Source organism: Podarcis filfolensis (assembly GCF_964270895.1).
Source record: "Podarcis filfolensis genome assembly, chromosome: 2".
Classification (NCBI taxonomy): Eukaryota; Metazoa; Chordata; class Lepidosauria; order Squamata; family Lacertidae; genus Podarcis; species Podarcis filfolensis.
In genome coordinates this window covers 55527863-55554098 of record NC_139605.1, presented here as the reverse complement: position 1 = coordinate 55554098, position 26236 = coordinate 55527863, and the positions used below count along the sequence as shown (strand labels likewise).

The 26236-nt window shown below is 43.5% G+C and overlaps 1 long non-coding RNA gene across 4 annotated transcripts; it reads left to right on the top strand.

Annotated features, from left to right (window-relative positions):
- The first annotated feature begins 34 nt into the window (after positions 1 to 34).
- Positions 35 to 26119, top strand: LOC310757947. Of its 4 annotated transcripts, XR_014545591.1 has the most exons (5): positions 3288 to 3938; positions 7947 to 8043; positions 9126 to 9249; positions 12994 to 13120; positions 23708 to 26119. It is a non-coding gene; the product is annotated as an uncharacterized lncRNA (long non-coding RNA). The 4 variants fall into 4 exon arrangements; XR_014545589.1 differs by lacking the exons at positions 3288 to 3938; positions 7947 to 8043 and adding an exon at positions 35 to 140; XR_014545590.1 differs by lacking the exon at positions 7947 to 8043.
- The last annotated feature ends 117 nt before the right edge of the window (positions 26120 to 26236 follow it).

Below are 26236 nucleotides of genomic sequence, written 5' to 3'. Positions count from 1 at the left end.
GGAGGCCTGGAACTCCTGGACCCTGATTGGCCGAGAAGTGACAGCCTGGAGGAGGCGCGAGTGAGATAAATTCCGAGCCCGCCGATGGTTCTTCCTCTGCATCTCTCTCCGACAGGATGAGTGTTGTTGCTCTAGCAGGGGTAGGCAACCTAAGGCCTGGGGGCCGGATCGGCCTAATCGCCTTCTCAATCCGGCCTGCGGACGGTCCGGGAATCTGCGTGTTTTTACATGAGTAGAATGTGTCATTTTATTTAAAATGCATCTCTGGATTATTTGTGGGGCATAGGAATTCGTTCACCCCCCCAAATATACTCCAGCCCCCCACAAGGTCTGAGGGACAGTGCTCCGGCCCCCTGCTAAAAAAGTTCGCAGACCCCTGCATGGCATGCAGGAGCTTGAACTAGGCACCTGCTCCGCGATTCAGTGGCGTAGCGTGGGGGGTGCAGGGGGGGCCGGCCGCACCGGGCGCAACATCTGGGGGTTAGGGTTAGGGGGTGCAAATCCACGTGTTAGGGGGCACAAATTACTTGCCTTGCCCCGGGTGCTGACAACCCACGCTACGCCACTGCCGCGATTTAGGGAGCAGATTAGAGTATGTTTATCCTACCTACGTCTAGGTAAAAAATGGTGCAATACCTCGGTATTTATTTTCTTGCATTTCCTAGATATAAGGAAAATAGGTATTTGTACAATATGAATGTGCAATCGGAATGGGCCTAAAGTTCTGTCTCCTATTCCTTTGCAATCCACTCACCTCACAGAGTGTTTGTTGTGGGGGAGGAAGGGAAAGGAGAATGTTAGCCGCTTTGAGACTCCTTTGGGTAGTGATAAAGCGGGATATCAAATCCAAACTCTTCTTCCTTTGCAATCCTAGAAACCTAAAAAAAATACCAAAACTCTGCTGGTTTTTTCTTACTGACAAGTGATTGATGGATGATCAACACGGTGTTTTCCTGTCCAGCAGATGCACACCCATAAGCTGTTCTTTAGCATTATTGATTATATTGCACATAATCGTTGTATAAATCTGGTATTCTATGAAACACTTGGTGCTTTGAAGTTGTAATCCTATGATACTTTCCTGGGAGTAAACCCCATTGGCTTTAGTACTAGTGGCACTGTGGGTTAAACCACAGAGCCTAGGGCTTGAGGTCCGCGGTTTGAATCCCTGCGACAGGATGAGCTCCCGTTGTTCGGTCCCTGCTCTTGCCAACCTAGCAGTTCGAAAGCACATCAAAGTGCAAGCAGATAAATAGGTACCGCTCCAGCAGGAAGGTAAATGGCGTTTACGTGCGTTGCTATGGTTCGCCAGAAGTGGCTTAGTCATGCTGACCACATTACCCGGAAGCTGTCTGTGGACAAACACTGGCTCCCTTGGCCTATATAGTGAGATGAGCACCACAACCCAGTCGTCCACAACTGGACCTAACGATCAGGGGTACTTTTACCTTTACCTGCGCTGCTGGGATTTCCCTGCACTATGTGTAGTCTATCACTTGCAGTTGCTGTTTACTTCTGTGTGAGTTAAGAGTCCATAGTCTCTGGCTGGACTACACTTCTCATCCAGTTGGGCAGTAAGTCCTGCAGTAGGGTATGCTGGGAGTTGTGGTCCACCAGTGTCTGCTGGAGGCTACTCCAAGAGTGCTGCAGGAGACCCCTAGTGGTGCAAAAGTGTATTCCATTTCTGACCTCACAAAAGAAATAAACAAGACATAAGGTGCTTCTGTGCCGAAGCTCTTTTCAGGAGGGATTCACATACTAGTAAATTCAGGATGTGCAATTAAAGTTGATTTGCAGGTCTTCCGAAAAAGTATTATCTTTCCCTATTGCAGGTTTGTTGTGCAAGAAGGAAATTGAGGGCAAAATGCCGTGGAACGTGTGAGAAAACACTTGCTTTGATGTCACATCTAGCCTCTCCACAAACAAATCTGAGCAAATGCTCATTAAACTGCTGACATTGTCTAATTGCTCATCAATCATATCAGGATGAATGCTCAATAAACAGGGTGTCTGGCAGTGCCCAGAGTGGAAAAAGGGCCTTTTTCAAAAATTGGACATTGTATGCAGCCTGAATTAGTAACAATGGATAGATGCCAGTTGCAAATAAATATTATGCAAGCTTGGTCATTCCAAAGTTTATAGCCTTATTTACTAAATATAAGTAAAAATGGGCATGCTTAATTAGATCACTCTGTAGGCCCTAGAGTCTAATGCATCAGGAAATTTTCTAGGCCAAACTGAAAATTCCCTTAAATTGTATGGAGTAATTCAGAAGTTTCCAGAAAACCCATATTACTGGAAAGAACTTGTTTTGTTTCTTTGCAAAGCTCTTTCTTCCTGCTACTCTTTAAAAAGCTTCCTGCATATAATACTCTCTCCAAAAAAACAGAGCACGGGTTTCTTTTGCAACCTCTCGCCACTCTGAATGTCTCCACAGAGATGGGAGAATTACTATTACAGTTTTCCACACACACCCCATCCCTTCTCACACTCTAGTCTCTGTCATAAGGGTTCTAAGTTTACGCCATAATGATCTCACAGAGGTGTGCATTAGGGTCAGAAGTCAGCACCATAAAATAAGAGCACTGATTAGCGCAATGCAATCAGACTCGCACTTTGATTATCATGCTGGGGAAATGTTCTGATATCTTTTAAATCAGCAATTGTCAAATCTACATTAACCTGGATCTCTATGGGTACATAAATGGTCTATGGCTACTAGGAGCTATATATAGATAACTACGTAGTTACAGAAATGTACAGTTATTTAGAACCCTGTCTGAGGTGTTTTCTGAAATGGATATTGCTTTGTGTGATTTGCAACATGTTCATATGCAAAATTAGGCTGACCAAAGCATGCTGATTTCAGTTGGTTGAGGTATACCTGAAGTACACATCATACCTTTAAAGGCTTTCCACGGAGAGCAGCAGCATAGGCAAGTGAGGATCCTGCTTACAGAAGCAGACCCAGAAAGGAGGTACCAGGTGGCCTTGAGAAAGGATGTGCTAGGTGGCCTTCTCTCTCCACTGCCCTGCCCAAGGAGGTTTTGAAATGTATTAAATTGGGGAAGGGAGAAAGGTCACTTTGTCAAGGACAATTCAATTTGCATCCATTCTGATCTCTGCAGGTAGTAGGGCTGGGCAATATCTGGTTTTCAAGATCATGATATATCACCAACTAAACATCACATTATACCAATATATCACAATATCTGAAATCAGGATGGAGCTTTGTAGAGGCTGGCTTCACGGTTTTTCCCACATTGTGAGTTTTGCTTAATACACACCCCCACACACCATGATTTGTGATATATTGCCAGGTCAAAAAATTATGAAACTGATATCACAGTATGGACTTCAAACCAGTTTGGGACGATATATCAATATATCAGACCCTCCAAGTGTCCCTATTTTCCAGGGACATCCCTGATTTAGAGTAGCCACCCCTGTTTCTTATTTGATCCTGGAATGTCCCACTTTTCCTTAGGATGTCCCTGTTTTCATTGGATAAATGTTGGAGCTGTCTGCCGGGAAGGTTTTTTTTAATGTTTAGTGTTTTATTATGTTTTTATATATGGTGGAAGCTGCCCAGAGTGGCTGAGGCAACCCAGTAAAATGTGTGGTGTATAAATAGTAAAAATTTCATTATGTAATGGGACATCCCTATTTTCATCAGAGAAATGATGGAAGGTATGATATATCACCCATCCCTTGCAGGTACCATACTTATCGGTGTCAGCTGCGGGAGGCAGTGGAAGACAGGAGTGTCTGGTATAGTATGGTCCATGGGGTCACAAAGAGACGGACACGACTAAACAACTAAACAACAAGAAAAACGCCAGCTTTATCATCCCATTGTTCTGACTGGCTATTAGGCAGCTTGTTGAAGGTTTGGGCACTTCTGGTTGGCATGTGCCATGTGCACACAAGCAGACTGGGTAAGTGATTTAACTGATGGACAGGCAGCTAGATCTAAATTTATAAGGCCTCTCTCTTAGCAATTCCCCTCGGACAGAGCTGAGTGCTCACATTATTTTTGGTTCCAGTTAGTGAGCAGAAGATGGCGCTTTGGGCTTTTCCTTGAAAGCTGGAGTGAAAAGGGCGAAAGGGTACTGATTGCTAAGAGTTCAGTAATCCAATTTCTCCAGACTGGCTTCATAATGAGAGCTCATAATTCATTCTGTCACTCTACTATGTAATAGATGCACCTTTTAAGTGACACCCAGGGCTGGCTTTTAAAGCAGGAGGCTAATTAAATACGCCGCGCATGAAGCCGATAACATCTGAGAGAGCTGCAGATTAACTTAGCTGACATTAAGTGGGGAGACGTTGGGAAAGCAGGAGTTAGTTCATCACATCATTGCACAACGGCACGATTTTAGACTAATAATCTCTGCTCTCCCCTGAAACAACCTGCTAGTGAGAGAATGACCGAGAATCAATAAAAAGATGAAGGGTAATGTGTCCATTACATGAATAAATTGCTAAGATGCAACAATTATTGGGCTATGAGCGTTTATTTGTAAGGTTATGGACCCCAAGCCCACAGTTTATGCTAAGAGAAATTCAGCCAGAATAATCTTTGATGGGGCAGAGAGCATTGTGCAGAAGTGGACCAATGTTGCATACTTATGAACAAATTTTGAACTCCTAAGAGGAACGGAAAAATCATTGTCCATCTATAACAGCTAGTAATGCACATTTGTACTGTATCTGAATTTTGTGTGTTAGTTGTATTCATTTTAATGGGTTTTTACACAAACCTCTTGTGTTTTTAAATTCCATTTCTGTCTAAAGATAACTAGATTACGTTTAACCTTTGGACAGGCTTGCCAGTCTGAAACCAGCATTGGCTCTCTTTTTAGGGTTTCTCTGGGCAGTATCTTTCTCAACCAATTAATTGGAAATGCTGAACCCAGCCAGGAGCGGGTGGGTAAGGAACTGGAAATGAGATGTACCAAACAGCACTTCTTAAGCTGTACTGTAGGTCTTTCTAGGACTTATTCCCACTGTATAGGATTGCGTCTTTAATCTGTTTTGCCAATTGGTAAATTGCTGTCTGCTTTGGAGTCTCTTATTTTCTTGGCTTCTTATCTGTCTGTACTTCAGCCTGTCTCTATTTGCCTGCTCTTCTCTATTTTCTTGATACTCTTTTGTTGGTCAGATTAATCCTATTTAACACTTCCATCCATTCTCTCTCTTGATCTTTCCCCACCTACTCACATTGCCACTCCTCTCTCCTTGCAAGTGTTTGAACAGTATCTGGAAATGTGTATTTTCTCCCCAAACCTGAGATCTCCACCTCTTCTCCTATCCTTGCCTTCCCGCTCCCTTTCCTAATAGTTTTATCTTTCTCAGATCAAGAACCTGTGGGCAGGGTTTGCTCTTTTTAACTTAACCATTGTGCAGTGACGGGTGGTGATTGAGGATGATGATGATTACTATTCTAAAATAGGGCACTACTCAACTAATGTTTAAGGTAAAGGACCCCTAGACGGTTAAGTCCAGCCAAATATGACTATGGGGTGTGGTGCTCATCTCGCTTTTCAGTCTGAGGGAGACGGCGTTGTCCACAGACAGCTTTCCAGGTCATGTGGCCAGCATAACTAAACCGCTTCTGGCGCAACAGGACATCGTGACGAGTGCCAGAGCGCATGGAAACGCCATTTACCTTCCCGCCGCAGCAGTACCTGCTCACCCTATTGCACAGATTTGAACTGCCAACCTCCCAGTTGGCAAGCCCAAGAGGCTCAGTGGTTCAGACCACAGTGCCACCCACGTCCCAACCAGTATAGAACAGACCCACAACAATGTATATATAGGTCACTCAGCACAGCTCACACTGCTGTCTTCTCAGCATAAAGACTTGTAGATAAGACCATAGGGGTGTGGCAGATCCTGTTTAAGTTGTATCCTAAGTGATTCCATTCTACCTTGGGTGCATTAGCTCTTCTGATAAACTACTACTAGCAACTGAAGGAGCAGGACTCCAGACTCACATCTCTTACCTGCCTAAGTTTATAGTTCTAAGATGTGAGAGTATGTCACATTTTGGTCTGATCAAGCTGCAAAACTTAACCTTTTTTATTTTATATTATTAACAGATGACTAAATCTGAGGCCCTCTTTGAGATGGAGGCCCCAGGCCAAATGGCCCTCCTGGACCCATCTCTAACAGGTCCTGTGTAGACATGCCCTAAATGATCAGGTGTTGCTGTAGATAGCGGCTGTAACAACTGTGGTGTCTCACAGTATACTAGTGAGGTCTGAATGATGGTCCACAATTTATCCTCAAGCACAGTAAGAGCGAGTCATTTTTAATCAGCTGCTCAGCAGAGAGAGAGAGGTGCCACACAGGACCACAGAAAATGGGGGAATAGATTCCCAGGATTAAAACCCACAGCCAGTGTGTGTGGAAATGTCATCTAATGGGCGCTGTGGGTTCCCTTCTTCAGTAATGAGAGAGAAAGAGCTTACAAGGCATTGAGGTCTTGCAGATGCTTAGAGATTGATGAGAACTTTTAACGCAGAGTTCCTGAGACTTTCTTCATTTTCATGGTTGTAGAAAAGGGTTTGTTAAAAATAGATTCAGAATTCAAACTTGGAACATGATAGTTATTGAGAGCGGGCTTCCCTCATACATTTTTAGCTCTCTTTAAATTGTGGTTGGAATTGATACCAGAATCAGCGGATTTACCTTTAATTAGAAAAATTTGAAAACTGTTTTGAGCTTGGGTTTTATTTATGCAGGGAAACAGAAGGATGTGATCCTTTAACAGCTGTTCACATGAACTCCTGAGTTCACTCCTAGCTACCGCAATGATAGAATGAAGATGGAGAATATTCAAAATACAAGATAAAAATGATTTTAACTTACAGAATATGTCTGTAATGAGCACGAAATCTCCAGCATGATAAATGAGATGTGAAAGATGTCTTGGGATCTACTATTCACAATTTTATCCCCTGGGATAATATGGGATGTATTTCCATAAGACATAGAAAGGCAGCACATACATTAAATATGAAAAATACATATTCTTTACAATGCACAATTGACCTATGGAACTAGGTTCCTTTGGGAGGAAGGATGGGATATAAATTCAATAAATAAAAATAAAAGTCAACTGCCCCAACAGATCCCTGAAAATACATAAATGTATAACAAGTAGAGCCAGGAGGAATTATTGAAGATGGTTTTTTTTTTAAGTGTTTTAAAACTACTTTGGAGCAAAGTGCTGGTGTGTTAGACACTTGGAACATTCCCTGCAGGCAGATATATCCTTAATTGGGTCCAGGTCCAGATTAATTACTATGCTAAGCACGCTGCAGAATGGTATTAAGCTCCTGTAGTAAAGCTGGGGTAGCTATGCTCCCCCACCCCGTTCTAATTTACCAAAGATGCCTGAGGTGTCAGAATTAGGAGAGAAATAAAATTAGCATAACACCATTCTATCAGTATGTAGATGAACAGGGACAGGGTCCAAAACTAACCACTAGAACATTTCCTCCCACCCTTTGGTAATGTTTTATATTGGTAATGTTTTTCACTTCATAGTACTGTAGCACATTAGTATATGCTGTCTGATCTTCTCCCCTTCAATTTAGTTCAATTTCCTTTTTCCCCTAACTGAATGTAGGCACTCTGTACCAATTATTGTTGCTACTTATCATTCCCTATCAAAATGCCCATAATTTTAGAAGCTATGTGGTATGTGAGGGATGGGCCCTTATATGGACACTCTGGAATGTGCAAGAGGACTCTGTATGCACTCTGTACATGAAGAAATACCGCCACTTCCAGGGCACAGGTAAGCAGCCTGTGGCCAGGGACTGACTTTGAAAATGTATTTCCCCCTCTTTCCATGTAGTTTCATAATGATTGTAAGTGGCAGACCCTTATTTGAGAAAAATAAACTGACATGGATTTATTTACGTTTTTCCTAGTGATGTTGCTTGGGGAGTGCGTGGCGCTGTGGTCTAAAGCACTGAGCCTCTTGGGCTTGCCAATCAGAAGGTCGGCGGTTCGAATCCCCGTGACAGAGTAAGCTCCCGTTGCTTTGTCCCAGCTCCTGCCAACCTAGCAGTTTGAAAAGCATACCAGTGCAAGTAGATAAATAGGTACCGCTGTGGCGGGAAAGTAAACAGCGTTTCCATGTGCTCTGGCACTCATTATGGTCCTTCATACACCAGTAGTGGTTTAGACATGCTGGCCATATGACCCGGAAAGCTGTCTGTGGACAAATGCTGGTTCCCTCGGCCTGAAGCAAGATGAGCGCCTCACATAACAAGAAGAAGAAGAAGAAGAAGAAGAAGAGGAAGAGGAAGAGGAAGAGGAAGAAGAAGAAGAAGAAGAAGAAGAAGAAGAAGAAGAAGAACAACAACAACAACAACAACAACAACAACAACAACAACAACAACGTGATGAAATATCAAACATTAAAAACTTCCCTAAACCCTGCAGTTGCTTTGGACTGGAGTTAACCATCCAGGAGTCCTTTACCCTTTTTCCTTACTTGGCATGTCTTTGGGATATACGGTAATATTTCAAGCCAATTACCACTGCCTTTAACTTTTAGTTCTCTATGTAACATGATTACTGCTTTGCAAAAGTTTGTAAATTATATGAATATTCTGTATTCATTATTATTGGGAGGGGGCTCAAACAAAATGGAAAACAACAAACTCAATTATGCTTTTTCAATGAAAAGGTAAGTTACAAAGAATAGAAAAAATGAAGAGTAATAGTATCAAAAAGAATGTTATTATTGTTTTATTTATTAAATGTATAGAAACTTATTATGACATAGGCTTCTGTGAACTAAAGGTCATTTCATCAGCTACAACTTAGATGAGAGCCAGTATGGTACAGAGGGTAGTGTATTGGACTTAGGGTTTAGAAGACCCAGGTTCAAATCTCCGTTCAGCCATGAAGCTCACTGGGTGAACTTGAGCCATTCACTGCCTCTTTCAGCCTAACTCTACCTCACAGGGTTGTTGTGATGAGAATAAAATGTACATCACGTTGAACTCCTTGCAGAAAAGCGGGATATAAATGTCAAAAGTAAATAAAATGATAATAAATAGTTAAATGTGACACAAGACTTTATGTTGCTTTTGCTGCAGGAGACTAATGCAGCTGTCTACTCCCCTGGAAAAGAATACAAAGGCAAGAGTGGAGAACATCTGTTAAATAAGCTTGAGAAGTAAGTGCAAACAAGAAGCGCCATGATGTGCCTCAGCTTCTGAGGTAAGTTGAGCCCTGTAGAGGGGGCTAAAGCTGCAGCAACTGCAGGTCCTTCACACACGGCCTGGTGCTGGTTGCTATAGCAGGCAATTATGTACCACAGTTCCAACTCCAGTCTCCAATTGTCTCTCTCTTCCACCTCTCTGCTCATTTCCCCTCTTTACCCCTAGCTAGACATCTTATAAATCAGCTGCTTTGTGTTGCAAAAACCAGGCAGGCCGTTTCATTGGCTGTTGCCAGGAAGATGTCTCATGTGACTGAGGTACACACACATCCGCATGGTCCTTGGTGGTGGTGATGATTAGCTCTCAATCTGAAGCATCTACTATCTGGAGAGCCTGTTAACATGAGTAATAGAACACAGAGTTTGACTTTCCAATTATTTGATGCAGTGCTATCTGTGCTCCAGCCCTTAGGGGACAATCAATGACAGAATACACTTAAGGGAAAGCAGGGAGCAGCACTGATTGAAAACAGACCCTTCCTCATTACAGAAATGGCAGTAGCAAACCATTCATTGCAAGAGTTTATTTATTCCTGTCATCTTTTGCTGGCAAAAGGTGCTAGGCTGTTAGCCCTCGAGACAATTCTTCCATCTGCAAACCTAGAGCTCTGTGCAGCAGAAGCCATATCTCACGGCTGCATTTCAAAAAACAAGGATTATTTCTTTGACTGATAATGAAACCTCGTCTCCATGGCTTTTTCAGACTGTGACCTCTGTTGAGATTGAGGGCTGGTGGCTAGGTTGTATGGTGAACTAGGAACGCCTGAGAGCTAAGGCGTTATGAAATTATCTTTCTGCATGGAAGGTACTAAGTGGAAATGCAGTAGGAACCGGTTACTCTCAGCATGTGCTAAATGTAAACTAGTGATAAAAACAGAAGAGCCCGCTGGATTAGGCCAATGGCCCATCTAGGCCAGCATCCTGTTCCCACAGTGGCCAACCAGATGCCCATGGGGAACCTGCAAGCACATGAGCACTCTCGTCTCCTGTGGTTTCCAGCAACTGCTATTCAAAAGCTTTACTGCCTCCAACTGTGAAGGGACTGCATAGGTGCTACTGGGATCCCGTGCCAATTTCTGTATCCTAGGCTGGATCTAGACACATCAAAGAAACGTTTCAGGTAGGGAAGAAATGGGACTCTGCAGCATCATCTAGTGGCACAGTGTTATATCGCATATACAATGCTTTTTCTTTACCGATCTAGCTGAGTCCCCAATACAGTGGTACCTCAGGTTACAGACGCTTCAGGTTACAGACTATGCTAACCCAGAAATAGTACCTCAGGTTAAGATCTTTGAGAACAGAAATCGCGCGGCAGCAGTGGGAGGCCCCATTAGCTAAAGTGGTTCCTCAGGTTAAGAACAGTTTCAGGTTAAGAACAAACCTCCAGAACAAATTAAGTTCTTAACCTGAGGTACCACTGTATCTCCTTATGCGAACAAAGGAGCTTCCAGATCATCTCTATTTTTGAGTGGAATTCAGTCACATACCAGCAAAGGATCAAACTTCTGAGAAAGTGACGGAAAATGTGGGATAACACTTGCTTTGATGCAACATCGTCTAGCCTCCCCACAAACCAATCAGAATGAATGTTCATTAAATAGCCAATGTTGTCTTATTTCATTGCAAACAAATCAGGATGAACATTCAACCTTAATACACAGGTTGTCTGGAAACATTGTATATTTATATCAATCTGCAAGCCATGGAGATTTTCCCACTTCTTGCCGTCTATGAAGTCACTTGCCTTATGAGTGAGTTGGGCGTCTCAATCCACACAGAGTGCACTGGGCCCAGAATATCCTGTTGGGATCCCTGCATGACAGGGTCTTGAGAATTCTCACTGAAATGAGATTGTTTTCTGAGCCCAGGGAAATTTATCTGGTTTATAGTTTGTCCCTTGTTTCAGAACTAATCATCATGCTTTTCCTGAATTAATGTATGTTCTACTCATGATTCTGGGGTAACCTAATATTATGCTAAATTTATTCATTTATATCCTGTCTTTGCTCCTTGGAAATATATGTATTTTCTCAGCCAGTCTTTTCTCTAGGCACTGATAAGACGCAGCGTTTCTGCAAGATTGCGGCATCACTTGTCTTCAAACTATGCCACAGAATGTGTCAGTATACCCCTGCACACACTGCCACACATTGGTAATTCTGATGTGGTATACAAAAAATAAGAAAATGTGGGGAACTATGTAGTGTCTCCATTATGTTGTGAAGTAGCTAAGAACGCAGAAGATCAGAAAAAGGCTGCAATTCCAGAAAAATATTTCTTTATAATTTAAAATATTTGAAGGCCCTGTCCCTGTACCTGCCATAGGGGTGTGCACCAACCATAAAATCTGGCTTAGATCACAATTCAGTGTTTTGTAAAACAGTCCATTCTGGATGGAACAATTTCAGTGGCTGCTGGATTTGTATCAGGAGTTCAAGTCTTCTTCATTTCACCTCATGGGAAATTTTAAAAAAAACACAACTTTTTCTCTTTTGGCAGAAGTAGATGGCATTTGTATACATGCATTGCATGCTCATCACGGTGGCTAAAGCCTAATTACAGGCAAAGAGGTCCAGGGTCTTTAAAATGTGACTTCATCCCCCCCTCAAAGGAACCAACTATAATAACTGTTTTAAATTTGGGGGCAAAAATGGATGACATATGTATTCTGAGGGCAGGTTTAGGTTTAGGGTGGGAATCATCACTCATTATATTTAGTGGCTGAAAATTGCATATATTATAGATACACTCCTGTTGGGCACGGGGAACCTACCAAATTGCAGACATATAGGTCTAGGGACTTTGTGCTGGGCACCTTTAAAATGGATTTTGGAGTAGAAAGAACTAAGGGATTCACTTTCTGAATATAAAAATTCCCTTTGATTACAAGCTTGACCTGTCAGTCATTATGGAGCATTCCTCCTGTGCCTTTTCACTGTTTGCTCTCCCTTCCTCCATCACCACACCCAGATATTATGGTATCTTTAGAGACGTTACTTTTGCTTTCAGCAGACACTTGTCTGCTGTATTTTTTGATGTCTGGATTGCTGAAGTCCCACAAAGCACTTCAGGGCTCCTTGCTTCAACTTGTACCATATTGTAAAGATCCTGCTTCACCTCTGACAAGTTCAAAATGCCTTCACAAAGTATCCCATTTTGATTTGGGATTTGAAATTCATCTGAATCTGCTCTCACACACGGGCAGGAAAGTAGGGCTTCTGAGGCAGGTCTCAGGCTGTGGGCACAGGCAGTCATCATGAATCCTTGTCCCAAAACATTTAGGGCTTTAAAGTTCAATTGCAGCACTTTAAGTTGGGCCCAGAAATGCACAGGCTGGTCTCTACATGCCCTAATAGAAACCACCTCCTGATCAAATTTGTTAAGTATTCTTTTAAAGCAGTCAGTCGGTTAAACCACGGGAGTGCTCTAGACAATGGTTGCAGAAGACACTGTTGCTAAACCACTTACATGGCAATCATGCTATTGATTATAATGGGAATATATGCTGCTTAGTGGCTCAGCTATAACCCAAAAGCTACATTAACCTGGCTAAATACTCTTAGGGTGCAATACCAGTTTGAAATGCTTGTTTAATATGCAATAGAAATGCAATTTCACTGAGGTCTGATTATTCTACACCTCTGCCCTGATCTGCTTGCTGCATGAGTGCCTCTCTCTTTCTTCCTTAAAAAACCCCACCCCACACCTCATTTTTCTGCATTTCTCTCATACCTTTTCAGCACTTAATTCCAGGCATCTAGTGATCTGTCTCTGACTTCACCATTACAACATGATGACTTCATAGTTGGGTTCAACGTGTCAAGAATGCTATTAATCTTTCCCCGCTTGGGTTCATATAACTCTCAGGTGAGATGAGTGATACAGTTAATAAATTGGGATGGAATAGCTGCAGTTGTCTCTAGGGCACTCTGATTCATGCAGTGTAAAGACAGACACCTCGTCTTCAGCTCCTTCTTTTATAAATGCCCCAGGAATCCATTAGCAAAATGCACAATATTCAAAGCCAGCCAAAAAGCAGTCTTTGTTGCCATCACCAGTGCATGCAGCAAACTCCAAATCTAAAAACAAATTGAATCAGAGCTCTGAGATTCCACATGTGCTCAAATCCTGTCTCATCCCCAAAGGAGCCGTTATAGGAGGAAAAGTTTGGTAAACATTACTTTGGAACAGAGTTGAATTGTATTGATTAGATGTGAAGTGTCTCCAAAATACACTGGTACCTCGGGTTAAGAACTTAATTCATTCCAGAGGTCCATTTTTCAGCTGAAACGGTTCTTAACCTGAGGCGTGCTTTCACTAATGGGGCCTGCTGCGCCGCTGGCGCACAATTTCCTTTCTTATCCTGGGGCAAAGTTCTTAACCTGGAGCAACCACTTCCTGGTAAGCAGAGTTTGTAGCCCGAAGCATCTGTAAGCCAAGGTACCACTGTACAGTCATACCTCGGGTTGTGAACGTGATCCGTGCAGGAGGCACGTTTGCAACACGCAGCATTCACAGCCTGAAGTGCCACGTCTGCACACAGGCGTGATGCGATTCGGCGCTTCTGCACATGCGTGTGACGTCATTTTGTGCTTCTGCGCATGTGCAAGCGCCAAAACCCAGAAGTAACCCATTCCTGTACTTCCAGGTTCGGCGCGGTCCGCAACCCGAAAACGCGAAACCCGCAGCGTTCGTAACCCAAGGTCTGACAGTACCTCCCTTTTGTTATGCACCTAAATAAAGGCACCAGAATGCTAATTAAGGCCAGAGGGTGGCAGCTATGTCGATATCCATCTGCTTGGTGCTTTACCCAAAACAAACCCCAAAAGTGGAGTTAACAGATGGTGTGGTGAAGCAACAGCTGAACTTTGCTGCCCTATACAAGCAGGCCAGCCTCTGGTTTCAGTGCTCAGTGCCAGCTAGTGGCTTTGGGACTTATTGTACACCTCAAATGCCAAAGACCATGGATGTGATTGCACACTGCATGAACAAAACTACAGTTGCAGGCTTGATGGTGGCTTTTAGGGAGCAGCATTGTAATTTTAGATTCCCCACCCCCCAAAAATAATAATGTAGGGTTTTGTTGATATATGTATATAACATACTGGTATTTCCTTATGTTAACTGTGTGGTTCTAAAGGAAATGATTGTCAAACAATGAAATGCTTAGCACATTCTTCTTTCTTTTAAGTGTTAAATATGGGTCAAAGTACAGTGAGTGAGGTTAAATGCAAATTGCATCAGCTGGGGGGGTTGATTGTTAAAGTAATTGGATCAGGGCAGGCACGGAGTGGTAGTTAACCCTTTCCTTCCCCTGCTGCAGTCCTAAGGAAAAGTCCTCTTCTGATGTCTGAGTTTGTTTTGGTGCCTCTTCCCCCCACCCCCACCCCACACCTCCAAAGCAAATACTAGCTTCAGAAGAGAGAGGATCTCTCAGGTCCACACAATGGTTTCATTCATTATCGGATCCCATCCATTATTAGTCCCCAACTGCACTGATGCAAATTGCATTTTTCTAAAAACCACACAGAGGCATTTCACCTCAATCATCCTTTTGCCCTGACTCATCATTACCAGGGAGCTTTTGAATACATGGCAAGCTTATGCAATTCTGACCAGTCATTGAACTCCTTTCTGGGAGTGGACTTGTTGTACAGCATTTAACCCCTGGTCCAGCAACTAATAAAAGAATGATCAGAAAAGAATGAGTGGAAAAGTAAATAAAAAGCACCACGAGGAAAGAAATCAAACACCGGCACAAAGAGAAACCACTCCCTTTTCCATTTGCACTTGCCATTGTTACGAAAGGCATTTGACTTCCAGCCCATCTATAGAAGCATCGGGGGATGAGAAGAGTGTGTGGTATCAGATATCTAGACAAAAATCAGGTAGCATAAGAACACTAGCTCCTAGCCCTTGTGATCATTAAGAACCATTTGTAAACGCATGTGCAGCATGTGGTGGAAGATTTGCAGACTTGGAAAGGTCTGTTTTGTTGAACAAAGAGTCCAACGGCCAAGAACTTCTACTAACCCAAGTGCTGCTGTGGGACCTGAAAGGTCTGCTGCCCACAATCCCTTGCGCATTATAAAGTGTCCTGAGGCGCAGCCCTTCAGTCTCATGCGGTTTTACTGGCACACATACACTTACATACAAACAGATGGATCAGGCCAGCGGCCCGTCTGATTTGGCATCCTATTCTCACAGTGCCACCCCAATACCTATGAGAAGCCTACAAATGAAACCTAAATGCAGCAGCTGAAGTGTACTGCCTCTGACCAGGGAGGCAAAGAATATCCATCGGGGTTAGTAGCCTTATCCTCCATGAATCTGCTTGACTTGCTGAGGACAAAAGCTGGGTCTGCCCTTGAGGAAGGGCTACAGATAGTTCTTGGTCCTTCTCCATTGGCTGCTGCTTCCTCGGCCCTACACTAACCAGTCCCATTCTCCATTTCTTTTTCTTCCTCCCTTTTCCTCTCACCATGCCCAGAACAGCTCCCATCCTTGTCAAAAGCTGTTGCACAGCTATAATAAAATATTATCTAGGCTCAGCTCCACATTTGTCTGGGGGCAGTGCAGTGGGCTGGAAGTCATGTGACCTGCTCAGAGCACATAAGCTGGTCAACAGGGGCTCAAAGTTCATGAATGTCATGAATTTAAAAAACAGCGATCTTTCGAAGATCTGAGCAAGCTTATTTGGAAACGAGCTCCTTGGAAATCAGCGGGGCTTCCCATCGAGTAAATGGGCCAAGCATTGGAATGTATTACATAGCCTTTCTCCTCTGTTGTCCTGGCCAAGGTTCCTTTCATTTAGATAGGTCTCCTTGTGCCAGAAGAGCACTTCATGGGTCAGACTGTTAGTAGCAGCATTCCTGGATGGAGGAAAGAGGGAGGGTGGTGAGAAAGGTCCACTTCACTAAACTGAAAGGACATGTGCTTACCCTGCAGGGAAGTGGAGCCCACAGGTTTGCTCTGCCACCCGTCAGCTGCATTATCTAAGCATGGCCTACTTTGATGGCGTCTGCCATAGCAGATTTCCTGTGAATGGTGTTCCACATTAGCAGCACACCTTGCCTCCCAATGTTCACTACACTCATTAGCCAATGCAAAGTGACACTGTACCCCGACAAGTCTCCTCTGTCTTGTTGCATTTTTCAGAGAGGCTTCTCTCCCCTTGTTTTATAGAGCTTCATGCTGCCATCAGATCAGATAATCGGGCAACTGCTTCAGTCCTGAGCTTGTTATCGCCCTTGCTAAAATGTGGACATCTTTCCTGCCTACATCTTTGGACTGAGCACTTAGGAATTGTCATTAAAACCTTTTCACAGCAGTTGCCTACATTTTAAACAAAGAGTGATTATTACTAGAGCTACAGGTTTTGTCAATTAATCAGTTCATTTAATTGTTCTTGAGCGGTCAGAAAACTTGCGCCCAATTACCTGGGCAGAATATTTTTTTCAAAAGGAAGTTTACTTTTAATGCAAGCACTTACAGTTAAAAATATATGTATGGCAGGCATCTTCTTTGAAGAGGCATCCCTTCTCTCGGATAAAGAAGGGGCTATCTCTTCTGAAATGGTGTAATAATGGTGGTTTATCCAGACAACTCTGTTTTAGTTCCCCAATTGTATTCTTCTTGTCCTTTGTATGATACTCACAGTGCTCTTCAGAACTTGGACAATACTCTCAAATTTGAGGGAATGGAAGTTATGTCTGCAATTCCATACTCACTGACAGGAAGTGCCATTGAAAATGATTCTGGGTAGACACATACAGAATTGCACCATGAATCTTATTTCTGTTTTTTCTTAAGTCCAATTCATTCTTGGTTGGGCCCAAGGTTATATTCCTCTAATCTACGAAACAGTGAAATGTGAGCATTGGCTCCATTTTATTAATAAGCTATATGAAAAGATAGAGAGGCAACCCCTCATCTTAGCTTTTCAGCCATACCGTTCATGGTGATATATTTGTGTGGTCGCCATTCTGTCAGAAAAAGTAAGCCCTCTATGTTTAATTTAAATATATACGCAAATTCAAAACTGCCTGCTGTTTAACATTAGGGCTCACTTGTCACTGTCCCAAGGAGGTGGAGAATGGCTTGGCCCTTTCAGCCTTGGCCAAGTGACCAGACATCATGAGGTTCCCAGAAAACTCTGGATGGATAACAACCCTAATGATGAGATGAGATGAGATGCTTTCAAGCTAAACTAATTGGGCGTATTGGAATTCCTATTTTTATTGGCCACATTGACTCAGATAAAAGATAAGATGGTACCATGTACATTCTCATCATGGAGCAGTAAATCAGCCAATAAGGTTTATATGCTGTCAGTAGATTAGCTGCAAATGTAAAACTTATTTCCTGGATGCTGCTTCGTAAGATGCACTATTAGACAATCTGAAGAAAATTAAGTCATAAGTGTTGCAGGCTTACAGCATCAGCATCATACATTTTATGAGAGTCATTGGGTTTGCCAGATAGAATCAAGCCCATCAGCTGTGTTTCACTCCAGAATCTGGTTTCCAGAAACTTTCCAAATCCATTCATTCTGGGGAAAGGGGACTTTTAAGGTGGCCAGAAAATCAACTGGGGGTTATGAAATTAAGATCTCACCCAGAATAACTTTGGGCTGGTTTCTTGATGTCCAGTGCATTTCCCCCCCAGTCTGATAACTTAAGTCAATTTCAGCGGTTGAAGAGTATCTAAGGCCATGTTTATCAAGGCTTCCTGTACTGCAGATCTGATGCCTTGGGGCATAAATGCAGACTCTTATATTGGTAAATGTGTGCTCCAGTCTCACACTGTGTATCATGAGGTAATGGGAATGTGGAGAGGGACACTTACAGAGAACAGTTGGTTGGTTGGTTGGTTGGTTGGTTGGTTGGTTGGTTGGATGGATGCAGAGGTGCTCAGCCCCTTCCATGTTTGCCTCTTCTTTCATGCACCTTCCCCACAATGTCCTAATTCACCATTCCCATTACAAGCTGACCATCTTGTTATAATCAGCAGCAGATGCTAGAAACCACACCAAGCAAGTTGGAGTTAACTCTTTATTAGCAAAAACAGGATCTGCACAGGAGCATCAGGCCTGATGAGCACAGCAACTCTTCTTCATGAAGCAGTAGTGGAGACTAAAGGTTCCTGTCTCCCCACATCTGCCTAAGTCTCCTCCTTTTCAGGGTTTTCCCCAGGCAATCTGAGACTTTGCCTGCTTGAAGCTAACTTCTTTGCTCTCTTCATGCCTCTCTTGATTCTGGGAGACTATGGGGAGAGGAGCTTGTTGCAACATGAGGGGGAAACACCTATGACTCTTCACCAGCCTTTTGGCCTCCCTCCTTCCACTCTCCTGCTTCAGCCTCTGCCTCTGATTCTGGACTTCTCTCCGCCACAGACTGGGCTGAAAGTTGGGGTACGATCATGACTATATATATCTGCAGCCATTAGGGCTGCCATACGTCCGGATTTTCCCAGACATAACCGGGATTTCAAATGTAGAACTGATGTTTTGGATGAATTTCTGATCTTTGACCCTAGCAGCCATCACTGCAGTTACAGTTAAATGAATGCAGTACATGTATATATCAACTTTTAGATAGCATAGTTAAGAATCTGCCATCCTCCTTTGCACTTGGACAGAGAACCAAGAACCCTAAGTGTGCTGTTAGCTTTCATTATTAAAAGAAACGTAAGAACGGCTTCATTTTCAACACTGCTTTTAGTATGGTCAGACAATGGGAGTTAAAAAGCTTTGTTGATGCCTAATTACAGTGAGAAGTGCAATTTTCTAAAGAATAACAAGCACTCTTTTTCATGATTGTAGTTAAAATGTGATTATTACAGTCCCTTAGAGCCAACGATGCTTCAATGCAGAAGAGGCGGGAAGTTACATCAGTTGCAAATAAGAGAATTGCTGATAACTGTCTGAGGACCAGAATGTAGAACTACTGCAATATTTTCAAAAACAGGGTAGGAGAAACAGGGAGGGGCAGGTAGAGCCATGCAACCTCATACACTGCAATCCACTTTTTAAATGATTCTCTTCCTCCCATTGCTCCTTGATCTACTCTCCCAGTCCCTAGAGGGCAATCTATATCACTGTTGTATTCCAAAATTCACTTTCCCTAAAACAAATCTGACCCAGGCCCTTTGCTATTTTTTAGTGGCCCCAGTTCTTGGAACAGATACAAGGAGCTGGGCTTTCTCCAAGTCAAGAATCCGGCCTTTCTGCATCATTTTTCTCAAGTAAACCCTGTAAAACTCTGCAGAAATAGTTGTTCTAATTGGTGGTTGCTGCTGTGTCTGTGTGCTCTCTGCTAAACCACACACACCCTGCTTCGATGGGCTTCCTTATTATTGCTTCATACCCAGCCTAGTTACGGGAACATGCGGCAGAATTGTGGTCAGGCATCCGCCTCACTAGAAAGTTGCTGCTGAGTGGACTGTGGATATGTTTCTGTCTCATTTATGTTTGCAAGGAATCAGCTTTGTTAGACATCTGCTGAGGCCTCAGCACCTCAGCAGTGTCTGCCACTGATCCCCTGATTCACTGCTGCTGACCAGGAATGACATCAGCACTTGTGCAACAAGAATATGCAAAGCCCTTAGCCGGCAAGTGGAACTGAGATGGTTCCCTCCACCCTCCTGAATGTCCTGAAGCCTGTTGAAGTTAGGTTGGCCAGAGTTCAGAGGAGGGCCATTTCCATTGTGGCACCCATTTTGTGGCATGAGCTCCTTATGCTTTGGAGCTCAGGTGACCAGCGAAGATGGGTGCTTTCACAGGCAATTGAAGGCCTTCCTGCAATTGCCCTAACTGTAAGGACTGGAATGCAAGTCCACATGACATGCCACCATCAGCACAGGCACGAACAGATCCGGTCTCCTTGTAGAAGTGCTTCCTTGGAAGCACTGTCTTCTTACCTTGAACAAGAACCGCACAAAAGACCAGTCCTACCCCTTTAAAAGTAGAGCCAGGGTACGTGTGTCAGGTGTGGAGGTGACACATTTGCTTTGCCTAGCCAAGTTTCCACTGGTGTACCTTTTGAGCCTTGCAGCCTGTATTCTGAGACGATGCAGTGTGCTAATTTCCTTAATAAAACTTTCAGAATTTCCTGAACCAAGAATCCAAGTCATAGGATCACAGGAGATCCTAACCCTCTGCAATGTAACGTCTTTTGTGTGAAGCTGGAAGCCTAGACAGGAGGAGCCCTTAGAATGCACAGGACCCTAGGAGAAAGCATGGCACTTAGAAGTGAGGTTGAAAAAGACTCAGAGTCAAGAGTGGATTTCATGCTCTTTATTCAGCTCATAGTGGTGAGGAGGAATGAAAGTTTCCCCAAAGTATCTGCTTTATATACATTATTTACACAATGGGCTGCACGTGATTGGCTAATTCCGGAATTCTCCTGTAGGCCAATCAGGTTGTGGATTCACTTTCATTTGGAGCTGGATTGGGTGGCTCCTGCAGACCAATCATACTGCTGCATTGTTCTAGGACCAATCAGCCTGCTGCATTTTGGATCCTATTCAACTCAGTACTTAACAGAGGTTTTATAGGGGAAGTAAAGTTTTATAAGTTTGTAGTGGTGCTAAGTATTCCATCTCCTGCCCTACACCTCTATGAACTAGAAAGAGATGCCCCACCTACGCTGTTTCCCACAGCTTTAAGCAGAAGCTGATGCTGTTTTCCTCAGTTATTAGCATGTTGATGCTGCTGATCATAGAAGCGTAAAACTGTAGAGTTGGAAGGGACCATAAGGGTCATCCAGTTCAACTCCTTGCAATGCAGGAATCTTTTGCCCAACATGGGGCTCAAACCCATGACCCAGAGATTAAGAGTCTTGTGCTCTACTGATTGAGCTATTATCCTTACTGCTGTTTTATATACAGTACACACACACACACACACACACACACACACGTTTTATGTTGAAATCTGCCTTGTGAATCGGTTTTGATTCAAGAGGCAGGATATAAATATTTTAAAGAAATGGTATTAAAAATACAGTTGACCTTGAATCATAGCTCCGTGTCGATCAGTTTCTTGTTTCCAGCCGGCCTTGGAACCAACCCTTGAGATTTCCACATCCCACACACTGCCATTTCTATGTAACTAGCACTCTCAATATTTTCAAAGTAGACGCTTGCAGTGTTGGACTTCTGCAGTCCTCCATTCTGGTAAAAGATAATGGCTCAAAAGGTGTGTGTGTGTGTGTGTGTACAGATATCTAATGAATATAAATAACTCAGTTTCAGAGACATAACAGTTAATAACTGTAGCAAATAAAAGGACTCGGACAGCAAACCTCCCAGGAGTCTTAGCTTTCAGTGAGTGACAGGTACATTAACTGGAGATGATTGGACTGCATCCAGTCAGTTTATAAATGGAGCAGTCAGGAGTAGTAGAAGCACATTGCAAGCATGTATAAACACGAGATTTATCCCGGGAACATTTAATTAAACTGGAAAGGTAATGTGTAACTCTTCCATTTCAGGGAGCATACATTGGAGTCAGATGAGTTACTGTACAGGGGGGAACACTTTGTCAAGTTCAGGGTATACATATAGCATGTATGACATGCGATGAAAACAGCCGGAGAAATGCCACTGCTTCTCTTCTTTGTCTGTTAAACTGTGCTAGACTGGTTGGTTTAAGCAGGGGAATTGGTAAGTTGCTGCAAAGACACCTGTGCTTTAGAAACAAGCAAACAAATAAAGAAATTAGTGTATATTTTTTTTAAAAAAACATTGCTTTAAAATTTATTTTATGGTACCTTATTTTCACTGTAAGGCCCTGATGAGTCTGCCAGACTGAAATGTGGGGTATAGAGGCAGGAAAGAACAAACAAACTGTGTTTATCATTTGTGGTTTGTTGGGGTGGGGCAAAACAAACCATGAACCTTGGCTCAGAGGTAATGCTAAACCAGGTTATGGCTTGTTTTCCAGCAGTGCAGCAGCAGCAGCAGCAGCAGCAGCAGGAGTGGTGGGGATCAGTGACGGAGGAACCCTCTCTGGCACCCGGGGCAGCGCACTCTGTACAGACTGCGCATGTGCGACATCCCGTACTGACTGCACATGTGCAGTGACCGTACGGGATACCGGACATACGCAATCCATATGGGCTGTCGCTCGTGCATGGCCACCGTACAGGCTGCCACGTGAGCACCATCCCATACGGACGCCGCACAAGCGGCGCCCATATGGACTGCAGGCCCCCTTGGCTGCTCTACAGCTGGGGGGAGGCAGGGACCATCTTGTCACCCCTCCCAGAGTGGCGCCCGGGGGGACCCGCCCCCTCCGCCCTCTCTTCCTACGCCACTGGTGGGAATGAGGGAGGAAGCGCTCACAGCTTCAGCAGTGAACATTGGTACACTGCACAGAGCATAGTTTAATTTAGCTACGCTTTAAAGAAATGTGCAAACCAGACCAGAGTGTTACTCAGTAACAGGCAACCTGTGCTGGGTCATCCAGGCCTGTCACGAGGGCATTTGGAGCTGCTGGTTTTTGCGTTGCAATTTCTGAGAGTGTAATTTTAGAGGTTAGAGCAAAGGAGACAGGGTTAATCGAGCAATATCTTCCAGCATACACTGTAATAAAGCCCTTCTGTGTGCTAAGTAAATGCCAGCTTATTTCCGGACTATGCTGTAATGTGCTAGCTGCGCAATTATATTTTTCTTGAATAACACTGTACAAGCACCCTGCTGCATAGCATCCTTGTTATGCTGGACACCACCAACCTAATGAAGCTGAGTTCAGTGAAACTTTGAAAAAGAATGGGCGAATCTGTCAGTACTGGTTTCTCTCAGTTTCCTATTTTTAAGATCAGTTCACCACATTTCTGCATCAGGTCCTCATGAATATTCACCAGCATTTTAGTATGAATTTCTCCAGATATACACATTTTTGTAAGCAATTTCCCATAATATAATGTTGAGAAGAGCAGGGCTTCATTGTCCAAACTAGCTGCAGCTTGCAACCGTTTGAATGCTAAGACAGCCCCATGGGTTGAAGGTTCATGGGGATTCCAGACCTATACTGGTGATATATTGGTTAATTCAAGAGAATTTAACTGCACACACACACATCACCGTCTAAGTGGAATTGTTCAGTGAAGTAGAATAGTCTCGCTAGTGACATTCCCTATGCCCATGTAGCTATGTTGTTTTCTTCCCGGCATTGTATTCCATGTTGCTAAGGTAATTTCCCTTTCTGAACGTCTGTGGCCCCACATCACCTCTTCACCTCAACTCAGAAATCAAATGCAAAGGTCGGAATTACCACTCCAGGAAGCCTCTCAGCAGGGACAGCAAACTCTGAACAACAGTAAAAAAAAAATGTCCCAACATTTGCTACCTTGAGATGCTAGCCTCACCCTGATCCTTGGTGGGGTCTGCATGCAGTCTGCTTAACTTTCTTCTCATTCTAAACTCTCTCTCTCTTTCTCTCATTTTTAGGTGAGCAAAGAACATCTTTCCAGAGCAAGTCTGTAAAAAGCTCCTGCCTTCTTGAAAATTGCTCTGAAGAAGACACACCTTTACCACAGGGCCTACTGGAAACTGCCAAATGATAATGGCCAGGAAGAGGGGTGGTGTTCTGTCAAAGGATCTCATTTACTTAATTGTTTAGCCAAAAGCTGAAATGTCTGGAAACCACAAAGTCATGGCCCTTAGAAGTCCGCATTGTTCTGTACTCTCACAACATTATAATAGAGTGATTTCATCACCGTTATTTTCATCTTTTCTCTCCTTCAGTTCTTTTTAAATAGTAAACTAGTGAGGCTGTCCTATAGAATGATGGCTCTATAGAATATATTGAATATCCTTTACTGGACCAAGTAATTGTATAAAATAGGAATGGTCTCCAAACCTTAACTTTAGGGAGAGTTGTTTAGAGCAACAACAACGTTAAAATCCTCCTCTGCCTTTAGCAACAGCCCAATATACGGATGTAGTCGGAGAAGCTTAACCGGCTAATATGTCTCTGGATCAGGCTAGTGATATAGGCACAGTAAAAATAAATAAATTTAAGTGGCAAGTCTAGTTTCTGACCAGAGGCTATAGCATAACAAAAATGACCCTGAACAACTTAGCATCATCAGCAAATTTGGCTACCGCACTGCTTACTCCTAGCTCATTTATGAACAAGTTAAAAAGCACAATGCAGATGACAGAATTAGATAAGCTTATGCTATGCACTTCTGTATTGAATAAACATGACGGAAAACATTTTAGAGAAGGCACTGTGTTATTAGCGCCATTTGTGCAGTTTCATGTAATATTGCAATGTCAGATATCGGCCAATCATGGATGTTATCGATTGGGCATTTTCTGCTTATTGACTTGATGATTTCAAGCAGGTTCAACACAGTTTGATTTGTGTTCTTTTCAGAACATAAATCCACGATAAAAGGTTGGCGGTCATTTGGTCCGATTGCTGGTGATTTATCTGTTCAGAAGAATTTTAGGTCTGGGAAGAGGGGGCTGACCCATTAATTTGGCAAGGAAGGTGGCAGAATTGGCCATCAGGAATAGTTCTGAGTGCCTCCACTTTCTTGCCAATAACACTTGTCAAATCTTTCAAGGCCAGTTAATTTTTTTTTCGGGGGGGGGGATCACTATTAATATGCATCAGAAAAGAAGGAAAGCTATAATTAAAGAGAATGTGGCTTCCTAGGCCCTGGGCTGTCCATCATATAAGGAGAGCGATTCTGCTTAAAGCTGACGTCTTGTTTAGCATTGATAATTCTAGAAAGAGTCCAATTAAAGTATTTCAAGAAGACATCCCAGTGCAACTCTACATTGATTGTGTTGCTAATGTATATTGAGTTTTAGCTAAATACAGCCCCAGGTGCTGTACTGGAAAGCACAGGAGCTTGCTGTCCAAAGCTCTTAATCTTTTTTGTATCGATTTGGCCGCTAATGATATAACCTTCTCCTCTAATTAACTGACATCTGCATTAGGCGGAACAAGAACTCCCCTTTACCAGACTTTGCCCACCTGTTACCTACTCAAGTTTTTGTGTTGAGAAATATGGCCTCCTCGGTGGTCATTGTACCCAAATCTCATTCCCCACAAGGACCATCGTGGGAGAGAACTGCATGCTCTCCAAGTGTCCAGGGACAGTCCTGGAATTGTGAAAGCCATCCTGGCTTCTGATTTGATCCCAGAACGTCCCTGTTTCCCTTATCAGTGCCAAACTCAGGGAGAAGGATGAGCTGGTGCTTGTCCCAAGTGACAGCAGCGGTGGCAGCTGTGAGGGAGCATCCCATTGCCTCTCCATGGCCGTTGCTGCCAGCCTCCTCCCTTGGGCAGCTTGTAGCAGCTGCTGGAGAGCAGGCGAGGAGGACGAGAGGCTGTGGCTGCTGAGGCCTAACCCCCCATGTTGCATCAGCTCTGAGGGGCAGGCAGAGGGCAGGGCCACCCTGGGTGGAAAGAAAGGGGGAGCAGAATGGAGCGGAGCACAAGGAGTCTTGATTTTTAAAATGCTTTGTGTGTCCACATCTAATCTTGCCCCATTCTAAAATTTATTAATTGGCGTGCGTTTTTAGTTTTGCAAATCTACCAAAGGTTTGTTTGATAATGGGAGCCATCAGCCAGGGAGAAGACAATGCCGGCATGGAGGGGGAAGTTACCAGGGTAACGGGTGGGGGGGGGACCACAGGAAAAAATGTGTCCTTTTAAACTGAGGTTTTGAGCAAGGGTTTTTGGGAAGGAGAAAGGAGGGGCCGGAACTCGCTGGGAGATACTGCATTGAAATATCAGGGGACATGACTAGCTGCTGCTCTGGCCCCAAGCGTGCTGAAGCCATGAGAGGAGCCACGAGAGACACTCTTGGGGAGTAATGTTTTGCACGTCCTCCATCAAAACTCAGGTTGTAAAAATGTGTAAAATAAACTATATCCCTTAAAGATACTAGTCTTCGCTGTGTCTCATTCCAAAAGATCACAAATCCTAGTTAAGTGCCAACACCACTGCAATCTTGC